General features: G+C 41.7%; 1 protein-coding gene across 4 annotated transcripts in view; it reads left to right on the forward strand.

Annotated features, from left to right (window-relative positions):
- The window catches only part of ETFB (electron transfer flavoprotein subunit beta), a 347,620-nt gene extending 332,208 nt beyond the window's left edge, over window positions 1-15,412 (forward strand). For 2 of the 4 annotated variants that reach the window (XM_044080496.1, XM_044080495.1), the window contains exon 7: window positions 15,064-15,412. The gene's annotated coding sequence lies outside the window, so the exon portion shown is untranslated. The remainder of the gene's footprint in view (window positions 1-15,063) is intronic. The other 2 variants (XM_044080493.1, XM_044080492.1) reach the window with 1 other exon arrangement.
- The last annotated feature ends 942 nt before the right edge of the window (window positions 15,413-16,354 follow it).

Raw genomic sequence — 16,354 nt, forward strand, 5'->3', positions numbered from 1 at the left:
CCACGAAGTTCTTCGCTGTCGGTTTTGTGCTTTGTTCAATGCCCGAACTATTCGTAGTCAGGTCATTATTGTCACTAAATACTTTTGCTCTCGAGCTCCATATTCTGAAATGGCTTCAGTAAGCCATCCGACTACCGATCTTCCGAAAAAACGTAAGGATAAAGACAGAGACAGACCGCATAGGTCCAAAACTGCCAACGATGCTTCAGTTAAGCTAGTCGCCAGTTCGCCAATACTCAGTGAGGTGCTTTTGCAGCCCTTGATGCCCGCTTCGATGGATTCGCAGGCCGCTGCAGAGACCTGTTCAGGATCCGGTATGTCGCAAGACTCTTCTTTGACTATGGAACCTGCAGATGTTTCTACCTTGTATGGGTCCGGAGCCACTGAGCAGGCACCGGCTTCTGAGGAAGTTCGTCGCATTACTGATACTCGACACAAACCGATTTCGTTCACATCTTCAGTTTTGTCTAAAACTACTGATTTTCTAAGGCCAAGAGTACGAGCTACGCCTAAAAAGACGACTACCCAATCTCTAGCACGTGCTTCTTTGCCACAATCTCAAATGCTTAAAATGGCAGAAGACCTGATCATGCTGATTAGAGAAAGCAGCTTCCTCTGCTAAGAGAAAAAGAGACCTGTCCCAGGCAGCTTTAACTGGCCAAGAGCCCAACGACTCTGACTTTTTCTGAATATGAAGACAAGCCTTTATCTGCTTATGAGGATTCAGATGCAGAGGAATCCATTCCCTCTGCTTCCCCTCGAGAGGATTTTTCTTTTGGTGAAACCCTTCATACTTTAAGAGAGCATTTCCACTGGGAATGCCAGGATTATCTTCAGTTGAAAGAGTCTCGGAGAATTTTTAGATCTGCCACAACATAGACCCTTAGCTATCCCTCCTGATCTGGATGTAGTGGATGATGTTTTTATGGAATCCAGTCCGACTCCTGATACTTTACCCCCTGCTCCAAAGAAACCTGATGGGTATGTATAATATACAGAGTCCCTGACTCACAAATTTATTTTCAGAAATCCTACTGCTGACCCAGAGGTCATTTCCCAAGGGCCTAAAGGTATAAAAACAACTACAGCTAAGAATCCCACCCCTTCAGACAGGGATTCCCGAGCTTTAGACAGATGGGGTAAAAAAGTATACACCTCTGCAACTCTAGCCATTAGGGCATTGAATTACCAGTTTCACATGCTAAAATACCAGCAACATATTATGGAACTTACTAAGCAAAAATTATCCACCCTTACAGACTGTGCAGAAAATAAAGAATTACAGGAGCTTTTGCATTCTGCAAGCCAAGTCAGCAAGCATACCTTGCAATGTGGGTTTGACGCCCTAGAAGCATCTTGCAGGGCAGCAGTCACTGGTTCTGTACTGAGAAGGCATGCTTGGCTTAAGGAACAGACCTTGCCAGACCATGTCAAATCAAAATTACTAGACGCTCCTTTGAATAAGGACAATTTGGCACCAAAGCAGAAGAGGTTCTAAAAAAGATGGAAGAAAAAGCTAAATCTATGCAGACAGTCAGACAGTTTTTGCAGTTGCAGCCTCCAAGACTTAGTAGGCATTGCCCCTCAAAACATTGGTCCTTTCCAGCCCCCTCAAGGCCATCTCAAACTAGACCCAGGGGAACTAGATCCCCCCCAAATTACAGTCTCAGGGTATGCAGAGATCTATGCAATGGAGTACATCCACTTCTATAAAAGGAAGTGTTAAGCCACCCCCTTACGGAAAGAATTCACAATGACTTGTCAACTTCACTCCTCACCTCTGCCCAATTGCTCGTGTCCCTAGGAGGAAAATTTGCCCGCCATGCAAAAAACTGGACCTCCATCACCAAAGACCGATGTGTCCTCAACATTGTATCCCAGGGCTAGAAATTTTGCTTCCACACACTGCCTACCCCGAAAGGGTTCCCAGACCTTCCTCCAAGCCAAATCCCTGCTCTCCATAAGGGCAATTCAACCTGTTCCTGCAGATCAGATAGGTCAAGGGTTTTAATCCAGACTTTTCCTGCTACCCAGAAAAGAGGGCACTTGAGGGCCCAATCCTAGATCTTTCCATTCTAAACACCTTCCTGGTGGTACCAAAATTCAGAATGCTCACCCTTCAGCAGCTTCTTCCTATGCTGTCCAAAGAGGCCTGGTTAGCCATCCTAGACCTAAAAGAAGCCTATCTGCACACCCCTATCAGGGAATCATGCAGAAAATATCTACGTTTCAGGGAAGGATCTATGCTTTATCAGTTCTCTGCACTTCCCTTTGGCTTATCCACTGCTCACAGAGTCTTCACAAAATGCCTGGCTCCAGCCATTGCCTATTGCAGACAGAGAAAGATTCAAATATACCCTTACTTGGACGATTGCCGGATTCAGGCAAACGGTCAGGAAAAGCTGATGCAGCACCTGACATTTGTAAAGAATCTTCTAACCTCCCTGGGGTACACTATCAACAAAAATAAATCAAAACTAGTCCCCAGTCAAAAGATTGTATTCCTGGGAGCAAGCTTGGACACAGCCTCCCAGATGGCATTCCTGACTCCAGAAAAACAAGCCTATTTAACAGGATGCTTCACTCAAATGGCTACCAGAACCCAGGTATCCGCAAGGAAAATCCTGCAGGCTCTGGGGTTCATAGTCTCTTGCATTCTACTAATTTCATATGCCAGACTGCATATGAGGAAACTTCAATGGTACTTAAAAAGTCTTTGGTAATAACATTCTCAGGACATGGAAACTGTCATACCTATCATACCTTGTCTAAGGACAGAGTTTCCTTAGTGGGCAGCAGCATGCAACCCCACGCCACCCATACCTGAACAGCAGATGCATCAGACTATGCCTGGGGGGCGCATCTGGGGGACAGGTGCATTCATGGCCACTGGAGCCCAAGTCAAATTCATCTGCACATCAACCAAAAAGAGATGCTAGCTGTTCAGCACGCTCTGACAGCATTCAGATCTCTACTCTCACCTGGACCCCTGCTAATAAAAACAGACAACACCAGAGTTATGTGGTACATCAACAAGCAGAGGGGAACCCACTCTTACCCACTCTGTAGGCTAGCCATGACACTGTGGAACATGGCCTTGGAAGTTCATATCCATCTGCAAGCTCAATTCCTGCCAGACAAACAAAACTCTCTGGCAGATGACTTAAGCATAAATCTCCTGGACCCACGAGTGGCAATTAGACAAAAGTACTTCCAAACTGTTAACCCAGAAATGGGAGATACGGGAGGTGGACCTCTTTACCTCCCCTTACAATCACCAGATCAGCAAATTCTGAGTCAGGACACCTCACAGCAGGGCATGGAAAGCGGATGTCCTATCCTTCCGGTGGGTAAACCTCTCAGTCTATGTTTTCCCCCTCTGCCTCTTCTTTCAAGAATGCTACTCAAGATAAGACAGGACAGACCAAGGGCAATCCTGACTGGCCACGCCAGCACTGGTACCCACTACTGTGCAGCCTGTCACCAGTGCCACCATGACATCTACCTCAGATCCCAACCCTCCTCACTCAGCAGGAGGGACAGATCCTGCATCCGCAACTGCAATCCCTGAACCTTGCAGCCTGGCTTATTCCTTGAATTCTCCCCAGTGACCAGCCTAAGCAAACGGGTACTGGATGTCATTCTGGAAGCCAGAAGACCAAGTACAAGGAAATCCTATGCTGATAAGTGGAAAAGGTATTGTTCCTTGATTCAGTCTAAAGTAGCGAACACACCTCTGCCCTCCTTACCTTCTCACCCTGTCATCAAACAGTTCCTGAGATGGGCCAACAATTTAAGGCCACCAAGGAGAGCACCCACCCCTGCTTGTGACCTTAACTTTTTACTGGAAAAGCTCATGCCCCCCCCCCCCCACTTGAGCCTGCAGCATCTGCAGAGTTAAAATGCCTCTCTTGGAAAACAGCCTTGCTTCTGGCCATCTTTTCAGCTAGAAGAGAGTCGGAACTACAAGCACTTATAGACATGGAACCCTTCATTATTTTTCATGATGATAGGGTCTCCCTCTGAACTAACCCTACTTTTATGCCTAAAGTGGTGTCCAGTGTAGCTCTCAACCAATCTATCCATTTGCCAACCTTCTTTCCTTATCCTCAAAATAAAGGGGAAAGGATCCTGCACTCTTTAGATGTGCACAGACAGCTCAGATTCTACCTTGACAGGACTAAGCCCTTCAGAAAATCTGACCCGCTACTACTCAGCTTTGCACCAGGGGCAGAGGGCAAGGCCATATCTAAACAAACTGTTTCCAAATGGATAGCACACTGTATCCATTTCTGTTAAAAACACCATGGGAAACCAACCCCTCAGGGGGTCAGAACACATTCCACTAGGGCAACCTCTACCTCTACAGCATTCCTCAGGGGAGTCCCTACCATGGGCATTCTGGAAGGTGCTACCTGGAGTTCTGTTCTTACCGTCACTAGGCATCACCTGCCTTTTTTTTTCCAAATCCAGGGCAGATTTTGCTACAGCAGGGCATACTAGCCAGCCACAACTCTTCTTGACTGCCTCCACCCATTCTTTAGCTTTGGGAATCAACCCAAGTGTGATGACTGCAACAGTGAAACACGAAGAACATAGTGCAGTTGTGTACACTTGCCATAAATGTAGATGTTCGAGTGTATTCACTGTTGCAGTCCTGGTTTCCCACCCTCCAGCCCCCTTGTCTCTCTCTCTCTCTCTCTCTCTCCTTCTCTAAATCTATTACTCACCCTTTACAGGGCTATTGGTATTTACTTTTTACTGGTGGTATTTTTTCCCACCATAACTTAGCTCCCTATTTGGGGACTGCTGACATTTGGGGCAAGAGAAACTGATGTAATGGCATTGGCTGCCTATTTTTATACCTCTGACGACCTGACGTCATTCCTGGAGTGACAGCAACTGACGCAGAAATACTAAGTCTCTGGTATTCGGGCCGACTGAGGAGTACGTGCAGGCAGGTAACCCAAGTGTGGTGACTGCAACAGTGAATACACTTGAACATCTACATTTATGATAAGTGTACACAACTGTACTTTTTGGATCACCTGCAAAGTGAAGGATTTAGTGTAGAAACTCTTACCACCACCACAGCAATATAAAATAATAGATGTCCTTCAGTTTCACTGTTGCAGTATTCATTACAATAGGTATTCCCTGCTAAGGGTGGCCTGATGTCCGGCCAGTATACCAAAGCCTTTAGGTTGCTTTAAGGTATGCTGTACATCACAGGTATGCTCCTTGCGTAGCGTAGGGCATAAAGGTGACATCTGGGCATAACCAGAACTTTTTTGCCTTCAGTCCGAACACCATCTCTTGATAGTCAGTCTGAACTCACATTCTGTTGCTGGTTCTCCAAGCAGTTGCAGATAAGTTCCCAATTGGGGTTTTGTTATCTTGTACTTTTTTGTTGCTTGTAGGATTTCATGTCATCCAAGAAGGGTAAATGCCGCTGTGGGAGACAGATTCCCAATAAAGATCATCACAAGCAGTGTGTGTTTTGCCTTGATACTTCCCATGACCATATGTCCTGATCAGTCTATCAGGTTTTTTTTCCTAAGGCCCTCCGTAGTAGGCTTTCTTCTTTGGCTTTATATCTGGATAGTCAATGTCGTAAGCTACTTGCTAAAGACACAATGGAGGGGAACTTCCCAAGATTCTTCTACTGCTCATCCTTTGGACGTTTCTCCAAGGCGAGTGGAAGCCTGGAGGTTAGCCAGCCTCCATTGTTGGATTCTTCTTCCGTAACCGTGTTGGACGCCTGCGGGGATCCAACCTTGGGCATGTCCATGAAGGCATTACAGGTTACAGATGTCCACATTGGGCATTCAGGGAGAGCCATGGCTGATTATTTCAGAGTGTCCTAGGCATGTTCCTCAAACTTTGGTCAGATAAGAAGTCCCAAATATAATTATTGAATGCCGTCCTGGATCAGAGCCAAAGAGATAGAGTCAAAGTTTTATAAGGCGGACGTCCCCTTAAAGAAAAAGCGGAAAGCAAGTCATATTTTCCAGCTCCTAAATATCCACAGAGTGAATGGGTCTGAGGAAGAGGAATCTACCAGTCCTGATATTCCTTTTGAGGGGTTTTCTGTTGAGGTCACATTTCCTAGAGTGATAGTTTTTAAATAGGACTGTGCTCAAGTTTTTGAGGTACAAAAAAGTTATGAGCTCTTGCAGATGGATTCTCCTAGACCTTCTGCTGTCCCTCCAGTTTCTGTTTTAGCTGCTTTGTTGGATGCTTTTCTAATGCTTCTAAGGCTACTAACTCTCAGCCCCCTAACCCCAAGAAGCCTGATAAATTTTTTAGGGTGCCTGAGCATTGTAAATTTTTGTATAAGTGCCCTTTTGCTGACCCCTCGGTGGTGTCCGTGGCTTCTGACATGCCATCTCATTTGCTTCCTTCTCCTAAGTTACTGCCTTCTTATAAAGATAGCAGAACTGTGGAAAGGTTAGGTAATAAGGTTTATACCTGTGCTACCTTAGCTTTTAGGGCAGTCTGTTATCAGACCCATACCTTCTTTCCCAGGCTTGTCAGGTGCTTTCTGATCTTCCAGACTCTGAGGGAAAAAGCTTCTGCCCTTTCCCTGTTATGGACTTCCTCCCAGGTGGCTTGCCATTCAATCAAGTGTAGTTATGATGCAGCTGATGCTTCCTCTGGGGCTGCTGATTTTGGGTCTGTGATGACGAAGTATTCTTGGCTTTGGCTTCAACCTTTGCCTGATGACGTTAAGGCTAATTTGATAGATGCTCCTCTAGATAATAAACACTCATTTGACGAAGCTGCTGCTGCTTTAAGTCTCTTCAGGATAAGCGCAAGGCTTTACAGGAACTTAAACATGTTTGTTTCTCCTGTACCTAATTTACAGGGAAGCCAGCCTTAGTTCATAGGCAGTCTCACTCTCTATGTAAGGGTAAAAAAAGTGGGAAGTGGGCTCCTCTTGTTAGGTCGTCTCAGACTTCTGTGCCCCAGAAGTCTCCTTTTCTTGATAAACCAAGTGCTGTCTGACTATTCTATTCTTCCTAGCCACTTTCTGCTTTCTCTTCACCTCTCTCTCTCTTTCTCTGTTTGATTAAAGATTAATTAGGACTCCTGGGTTATGTCCATTATCTGCCAGGGATAATTCAATTCATGGTTTGGAAAGCTCTTCCCCCTTTTTTTTGGGAATTCCTCATCCCCTTCAGGAATAGCTGTCCTCCTTTAAAGGGGTGCTTCGAGATCACTTGATTTCAGAGTACTGTTCAAGAGGTTCCAGTGTCCCAAAGAGGGGAGGGAGTTTTACTTCAGAATGTTTAGTGCCCAGGAGAGAGGATACTTGGAGGCAATTTCTAGACCTCTCACATCTAAACACATTTCTGAAGACTCCCTCTATTTTGAATGTTGTCCCTTTAGACTTTGTTCCTACTTTTGCTTCTTCAGGCTTATATAGTGTCTCTGGATCTCAAGGATGCTTGATCTCCTTAAGCGTATTCATCCCTTTTTCAGGACGTTTTTATATTTCTCTGTTGCTTCCTGGCATTTTCCAGTCTTTGCTTTGGCTTTTGGCCTTTCTGCTTCCCTAAGGAAATTCCCCAAATGTCTTGCTACTATGATTGCCTTTTGCAGGCTAAAAGGGATCCAAGACTTTTCCTGCTTGGACAACCTCCTTTTTCAGGCATCCTCTCCAGAGACCTTACTGCAAAACCTCCCTACTGCAAAACCTAGTGTTCACTATACATTTTAAAAAAGAAATAACTCCACCACCCAATTCAAAAAACTACTCAAAACACACTTCCTGAATCACAGATTATGTAGCTGTATTACCCCTGGATAGTAACTTGTATGTCTCTGTTTTCCAGCAACTAGAGTAACAGCTTATCTACTGCTTTTGTAATGTCTGCATGGGGTAATAGTATCACTGAACACTGTAAATAAACCTAAAGAACAGAGTATGTCTGTCATGTGTAGAAATGGGTTATGGAAGCTATCTACTCTATCTTCCTGCTATACTTGCTGTTAAACACCTCTATAACATGTATATATTAATGCAGCCTGTGAATGTTGGCAAATACATTCTTTGGTTAACTCACTATCTTATATGTACTGTACTTCTATATGAAGTATAAAGATTGTGTACTCTATATTTTGTTTAATTGAACCTTTTGGTTAACATGTCTTTCTCTTGTTAATGATTTTACTGCTCTGGAGCTTTTCTCCCATGGCCTCCACTGAAAATGGACATATATCCAGTTGGACTCTCCCGGTTAACAAATGTAAAATAAAATAAATAAAAAGTCCTTTCTGACGCCTCAGGATCATGTCTTTTTGGGGTGTAGGATCCAGTCTGTACTTATGCTGGCATTCCTACCCCCTGCTAAAGCTTTAACTCTCATTTCCTTTTTTTCAAACTAGACTTCCTCTGGCTTCAGTAACAGCCCGATAATTTCTGAGAGCTCTGGGGTTCATGGCTTCCACCATTCCTATGCTCCCTGTGGCCAAACTCCACATGAGAAAGTTTCAGTGGTTTCTGAAGTCAGTTTGGCTTCAACATGCTCATCCCCTCGATTTTGTGGTTCCTCTTATGCCTTATCTCAAGAAGGAACTTCAATGGTGAATTTAGCAGTTGACTCTAAATCCAGGGCTCCCTTTTCATAACCCCTCTTCCCTCTCAGGAGCTATTCACAGATGCTTCAGACGTGGAATGGGGGGAGCAGCATTTGGCCCCTTAAAGGTGCAGGGAGTTGGGTCACCTTGTCAACAGAAAAAACACATCCATGTCTGAGATTAGGGCTGCTGTGCTGGCAGTTCAGTCTTTTTATCCTTTCTTCTCCCCAGGACCTCTCAAAGTGTTTACAGACAATACCACAGTGATGTGATATGTAAATAAATGGGAGGGAGGGGAGGCAAGGCCTCTGCTAGTTAGCACTCCTAGTGTGGGAACTTGCCATTCAGTATCAAGCAACTGTTCAGACAGTTTACATTCCTTCAGGTCTAAATATTGTGACAGATTCTCTGAGCAGATCCATAACTCACTCCACTAAATGGATGTTTCACAGGGATGTTTTTCTGGACATTGTCCACCAGGTACTCCTCAAATAGATCTATGGGAATTGATGAAAGATCAACAATAAAACGTGAACAAATGCAAATAAAACTTGGGAATATTTTAGACTTTAATACTGAAAGTGTTGACATCTAGGAATAAAGTCCAGGCTATAAACCTATTTGCTTTTCCTGATTGTCTGGCCCCAAAAGGTGTTGGATCAGTTGGATAGGAAAGCAAGGAGGAGGCTCCATGCTCATTAAATGCTTTGTAAAAATCCAGTGCATACAAAAACTATATTCTCTCTTCTTAAGGCGGTATGGGCCTCCTCAGAATTTATTATGTGTATAGATCTGCAGTTGTGGGCATGAATACATGTCTGCTGACCTCTCAAGACCATAATAAAGTAAAAGCTTTGAAGCGTGAGAAGAATAAGCCTAAGATGTCTTCCCTGGTCAGTTTAGCAGAAGCATATTGGCATCAAGCAGGAGTGGAAATCAAACCAGAAGTAGATAAAAATCAGGCAGCAACTGAATGTGCCAAAAACGGAAGAAAGAATATCTAAGGTGAAGAATCAGATGAGAAGGCGAGAAATATGGAAAATGCATAAATATAGATGTAAGTATATAAAACTCTTGGAACAGCCTCATGTTGATCAGGATCGAATAGAGGAATGTTTAAGGAGAGAGAAATTTAAACCAAAAGACAAGAGGTTAATATTGATGTCTAAAGATAGTGGACTTGCATACACATTGATTTATAAAGTCCATTGAGCATGTGGGAGAAACAGACAAATTTAGATATAGTAAAACAGAATTGGAAACAGTTGCACATCTTTTTGCTGGTTGTGATACACTAATGGCAGAAGAACTGTATACTGAAAGGCATAATACTGTGGCAAGACTGTTGCATTGGGGATTGTACAACCATTATACTGAAGTAGTTGAAAAACACTGGAAACATGAGCCACAAAGCGTTACAGAAAATGATTAAGTTTGTATCACATGGGATCGCCCATTACCAACAGTTAAAAAATAGATGTGAGAAAACTAGATATAGTAGTCTATGAAAAGAAGACAAAAGTAGCATTGATCATTGAAATTGCTACATCAGTGACTACAGTGTCTTATTTACAGACAGACTGAAAGTAATAAAAGAAAAGGATTTGCAGGCAGAAATTTGGGGCGATGTGGAAGAGGACACCCAGACAGTTCCAATAGTAGTAGGAATGGTAGGTCTTAATAAAAAGAATTTACAGTCATACTTAAAATGTTACTGATACAAGTATTTCCGTACAAATTGCAGGAGGAGTCATTACTGGGTGCATTGCAGGTGCTGAGAACAGCATGTCTGGCTAACAGCATCAAAGATTGAAACAATGCTAATTTCATGAACTTTAATAATAATTTGACTTAAGAATGGGGTCCATTCCCATCATGGTTATTAGAAACTCAAAGGACTTGCGAAATTAAAAAAGATCAAGACTTGCTCAGCTGAGATCATCCATTTCATCCACTTCAAACTGTAGTACTTGGCTGGAGGCTTAGTTCAGCTACTAGCAAAAACTTTTTTAAGATCTATCTTCCCCCCAAACTGCACTATCTAGACTCTTCAGATTCCCTTTGTTACTCACGGCAACTGTACTGAAAAATGGCCTCTGGCTCGTCTACCTTTTCAAGTGTTATTTTACTGAAATTTTTAGCCTATCTGATTCCTTCTGTTAAGTCCCTCCACTATGCTTTTGCTGTAAGGTTTATGTACTTTGGTAGTTGTATCACCTACTTATCTTCTCCCTAGGCTGCCGATGATTCCTGGCCATTTTCTTCACCTTCTTTCTTGCAAATCTTTACCAGTGGATGATTTGTAGGCTTGTTAGATTTTGAAGAATTTGGTGTAATTCTTTGCTTAGCAATTGTGGTTTGATCACATTTGAATAATGAGAAATACTGGACTTGAAAAACGTAGTTTGTGGTTATAAAATACCTGCCAAAGGCCACCACATTCTTTACATGACTTGTTTCAGAGCTTAGCATTTGTGTGAGTTGTGATAAGCAGATCTCGAGATCATGCTAACAAATTGAAGAACAGGACTGGAGAAGAGGAACCTTGTCTTTCAATTTTTACGTAGTTTCAGAGACCTAGGGATAAGTCTTGAAGTAAAGAATGTTGTCTCCAACTGCCCAAACAAATAAATAAATAAGAAGTCAGTCATCTGCTTTTGAGCAACTGGTGCAGAGAGCTTTACCAGCAGCTCTGGTATCGCATCCCCTTTCAGTATTTGCTGTGCCAAGATTTGGTGCCAGTCTTTCACTGCTGATGCTATTGATGCAGACAGGTTTTGAGAATCATTCCAAACTGAAGTTGTGTCTGTTGATGCAAGACCATCCCCACACTGTGACTAAATTTCCAGTTTCCACCTTGGTTATCTCTTATTCTGCAGTATCCAGATGCTATAGGTGTAGACAAGCAGAAAACCCATGGGACTTCTCAATTACAGACTTGACTCGCTACATGATTCCTCCTCCACAGATAGTCCTCCTTTTAAGGATCCCAAGAAAAAGTATATGTGCAAGAGTAAACATCTTGACTCTCCCTTAGAATCTTCTATACCACGTACCTACAATGAGGCTGAGGAGAATTCCTCCCTCCCCTCCCAAAGACCCCAAGTTTAGGGAAATTCTTGAACTCTTGTGAAATATTGGAATGGCTATTCCACTCCCCCTTAGCTCCAGAGATGATTTTTGAATAGCCTTTCCAGTCTGTTAAGTTTTGTTCTAGTGATCCTAGAGCAGAAGATGAATTCCTTGGCCTTTTGAAAGGCTTAGAGAGGCACTGACTTGAAGACTACAATTCCAAGAAGACCAGACCATACCCTTTGACCCCTTCTTGACTGTAACTTTGTAGAAAACCTTAACAAGGAACAAACTTTCATCTTGCAACAAAGGAAACTAGGACCTTAATCAATATGGAAAGCATGTGTGCTCCTCATTTACACTTGGGTCACCCAGTTATCTATCCTGTATAATGAGTTTCCAGCAGATAATTGCAGTGGACTCCATACATTTCTGAGCAGTTACCTGAGGATCTAGAAGGGCTTAAAAATTTTGATTTGCCAGCCAGCAGCCATAGTTTCTATTTCCAGTCTGTCTACTTACGCACACAATGCTTTGCTAGTGTATCTAAAGTCCAAGATACTAGTCTTGGCAGGGCTCATTTATGTCAACTGTATGCCAGGTTCCTGGTCTATGGTTTCTCACCCATTTTAACTTTGTGGAGCATTCAGCAGAGTGGCTGTCTCAACTGAAGCCAACCAGGACTCAGATTTCAGTGTGCTTGTTGGTGTGTCACACATGGATACTGGTCTGCTTCGACAACCTACAAAAAAGTTAATCAAGTCCCCCCTGACCACCACCAGCAACAGCAGGCTACAGTTATCCCTATAATTTATTTTGTGTGTTTTAGTGGACAGGGCATGTCTGCCAGTGCCAAGCCTGCCCTGCAGAAATGATGAACACTGAGTTACAGATGCCCATTACATTCACCTCTGTGACTGTTTCTTTCCTTACCTCTTGATAATAACAGGTTTAGCGAGAGTACTTAACAGTACTACAGAATGCTTCTCACTGTTTGTATTATGATCTCCCACTACTTCGGGTGCAGTGGCTCAAAGAATGAAAAAAGAAAAGTACCCAGAAGACTATTGTGAGAACCGAAGAAGACTGATTTGGCCTACTTTAGGCAGATTCTCTCTCCCTTAAGATATGACAGTGCGTCCTCAGGCTCCCCTTTCTCCAACCCTGAGGATGTTTCCTTCAAAGAGACTACTAATTTAATGATTAAACATTTCAGGTAGGAGATAAAAGAGCTGCCCTCTTCTGAGAAGAAAGCTTTGTGGGCATTTAGGCACACACTAGTGAGAGAACATGTAGAAAAGTTGCTGTATGTTATAATGGTTAAACCAATCTTAGGATCCATCAAGGGAAAGTTTTGTTTGTGTAGAGTTTGTATGGTAAGAACATACCCATTATTTTCAGCACAGATTACTGGTATAATGTCTCCACTCAGGTCATTCTCATAAATAGACACACACATGTATGTGTTTACTCAGAGAGACACACACACACACACACACACACACACACACACACACACACACACACACACACACACACACACACACAACCTACAAAAATGTGCTAAATAATTTCCCTGAGAGTGGGTTAGTGCGACTGCAGTGTTGACAGGCAACTCAAACACTTTCTGGATGTCAGCTGCACACCACCTTTTATTCTCTGTGGTTTTGGGTTTGATATGTGATGAGACGGTTCCAGCGAAAGTGACTAAATTGTTGACCTTTCCCCACTTAGAAATTCTCTGTCTCCTTCAACACCTCAGTCTTAGGGCTTGGTATAATTGCTGCAGGACCTGTATACCATTGTACATGCTTGCTTCTGTTAAACACAGGCAGCTAAGCTGCTGCTGTTGCAGGTGACTTCTGTGTTAACCTTAGCCAGTCTGATTGATCCCATCACAGGTACACAAGTAATGACTTCAAAGGTTTGAATAAATTCTGAACATGCAGTGCATGTTGTAGCATAAGATATGCTCATGTTTGTTTTTTTTAAATGTTCCCACAATTGCCCCTTGCATCTGCTCTTCATAATGCCCACCATCTATATACGATGATGTGCACAATAATTCTGACTGTGCCTTTTGAGGATTTTTTATATACAAATATGTCTTGCTGAACAGCAGTAAAAGAGAATGTCTTTCAAGATGTTTATTTTTATTGCCTTTTACAGTAGAGAGTCGATTATCCAAATGTCGATTATCAGAAACGTCAGTTATCAGAACCAGCCTTCCAAAGTTTTCGGGTAGTAAAAATTATAAAGTCTGAATATGTAAACATTATATGTATTTTCTCGAGCATGTTTTTTGAGCTTGTAGCCAGCTTGTGTGTGAAAAATATTCTTTATTGCACATTGGAATCTCTGAATGATTGAAAAGTGTATTCCTACATAAAGAAAAAAAAGATTTTAGTTTTTGTCCTGTTCAATTATATGTTTGATTATCCGAACTACCCTAGGTACCAATTAGTTTGGATAATCAACTCTACTATATATAATAACTCAGTGCCAGAAAATAATATCTATATCTCCTCAATTGAGATATGCACTATTTTAATTTCATGCTCCGTCCCAGTTTTTGGTATTTGATATGGTAAGGACAATGGTTCCTCACTGCATTAATAAACATGCAGATAGTTAACTAATCCCCCTTTGGGGAAAAATCAGAAGTCTGAATATTTATACCTTAAATGTTGCTTTTACTGGGTAAAAGTGTTGTATAAACAGAATACCTTTACCCCATTGACAGTGAACCCTATGCATCCCCACTGTGGGTAACAGCCATTTTGTATAGGGTGCAAGTATTCTCAAGCAGTGCCTATTGCTGTTCAGACATATTTTCTTCTATAATCAGGAGCTGTGATGACCTCCAACAGTGTTCTCAATCAGTACCTAATGCTGTTAAGATGAATATACTTTTTTCCTATAAAGAGTCATTAGCACTAGTAGTGATTTAGTGCCTCCGTGTACGTTTGGTGGTGAAGTTTGCCACTGAAGAAAACAGATTCAGTAGAAGAAATTTTGAAGACTTTTCAATTTTTTTATTCTGAAAAAACTGGCAATGATCAATTTATACAGAGTGAAATACATTTACTATGTTGTTATTGAACAGAATATCATATATAAAAATGTGTAGGTAGAATTATTTTTTTTTTAGATAGGGCATGACCTCCAACAGTGTTCTCAATCAGTACCTAATGCTGTTAAGATGAATATACTTTTTTCCTATAAAGAGTCATTAGCACTAGTAGTGATTTAGTGCCTCCGTGTACGTTTGGTGGTGAAGTTTGCCACTGATGTTATTCTGAAAAAACTGGCAATGATCAATTTATACAGAGTGAAATACATTTACTATGTTATCTTGAACAGATATCAATATAAACTTGCGTGTAGAATTATTACATTTTTTAACAGCTGTTTGTATTTTCAGCCTTTTCCTGGAACTAATCAAGCGAGCGATCAATATGCACAACGCCTGGGTGATGAAGTACAGGCAGAGCAGATAGAAGGCTGAGTTCAGCATAGGTACATGAGTGATGACATTTAATTCTGTTCAGTAAATGATCTGAACGGTTGGCATTTATTATGGACTTCAAAACTGTTAATTATTGCTGTATAAATAATATTTCACAAAATATTTTTATGAAGTGCTGTTATTCTATGGAAATTTTTCACTGCTGCATTTCATAAAATTGTAGTCAATTCTCTCCTCCTGTAAGGAGGGATTTACACAAATAAAGCAAATTGTGTTTTGATCAAGTAATTAAGTCATGAGTTTTGTCTTACTATATTGTTTGTGTGTTGACTATCCTTTTAATGTATTTTTTGCCAGACCTAATGAACATACTTGAAAGTTTCAGTAAGCAACCTGGATTGTCAGATGACTTTAAGCAGAATAACACAAATGCCTGTCTCAATAGTGATCCTGTGAACTTTAAATGTTTTTAAAACTAAATTGATAAGCTATAACAATGGTAAGTTGTGATATATATAACACACTCATAGACTCAGCACCAGAGCTAGTGAATTATGTAGTAGTTAATGTACAATGTTTTGCCTATTAAAGACTTAACGTTTCAACAGAATCTTATAATGAACTATCTATTCCTTATAATTTTCTTGCTGCAGTAAATGAGTTTTAAGCACTGCATGTAGTAAAGAATGAAGCAGAAATTTATTAAAATTGTAGTTTTCAGCAAGAGCTGCAGTATAACAAAGTAATGTCCATAAGATCCTGTTCCAAAGATGTAGTACTGCTACTATGTATACTATGTGACTGTAGTATACAACATGGGCTACAGGGTTTGTGGAGCCAATTTTTCTGTTGAGTAGTGCATGTGTTCAAGAAATACTTTCTCCAGAGGTTTGTGAGCTGGAATTGGCTAGTCCTTCCTTAAACCAGCTTTTTACCTTTGGCAGGTCAACTTTTGCTGACTGATTAGCAGTGCATTAAGTTCTTGTCACCAACAGGTTACTTTCTGAGAGTCTGAATACAAATTTAGGGCAAACATGAGAGATGTTTCCAGTTGATGTGATGTTTCCAGCTAATAAGCAATGATCCCTCCTCTTTGTGGCCTAAGTTGACTAGTTGTGTCTAATCCCATTTCAGAGATTGCCTTCTATAGTGCAGGGCTGAATGCTTACCAGTGTTGGATGTTCACCATGTTTCACTGTTGCAGTCCTAACCAATGGGTTATCCTGCTCC

This window comes from Protopterus annectens, chromosome 8.part0, assembly GCF_019279795.1.
Source record: "Protopterus annectens isolate FY-2018-M chromosome 8.part0, PAN1.0, whole genome shotgun sequence".
NCBI classification, from domain to species: Eukaryota; Metazoa; Chordata; order Ceratodontiformes; family Protopteridae; genus Protopterus; species Protopterus annectens.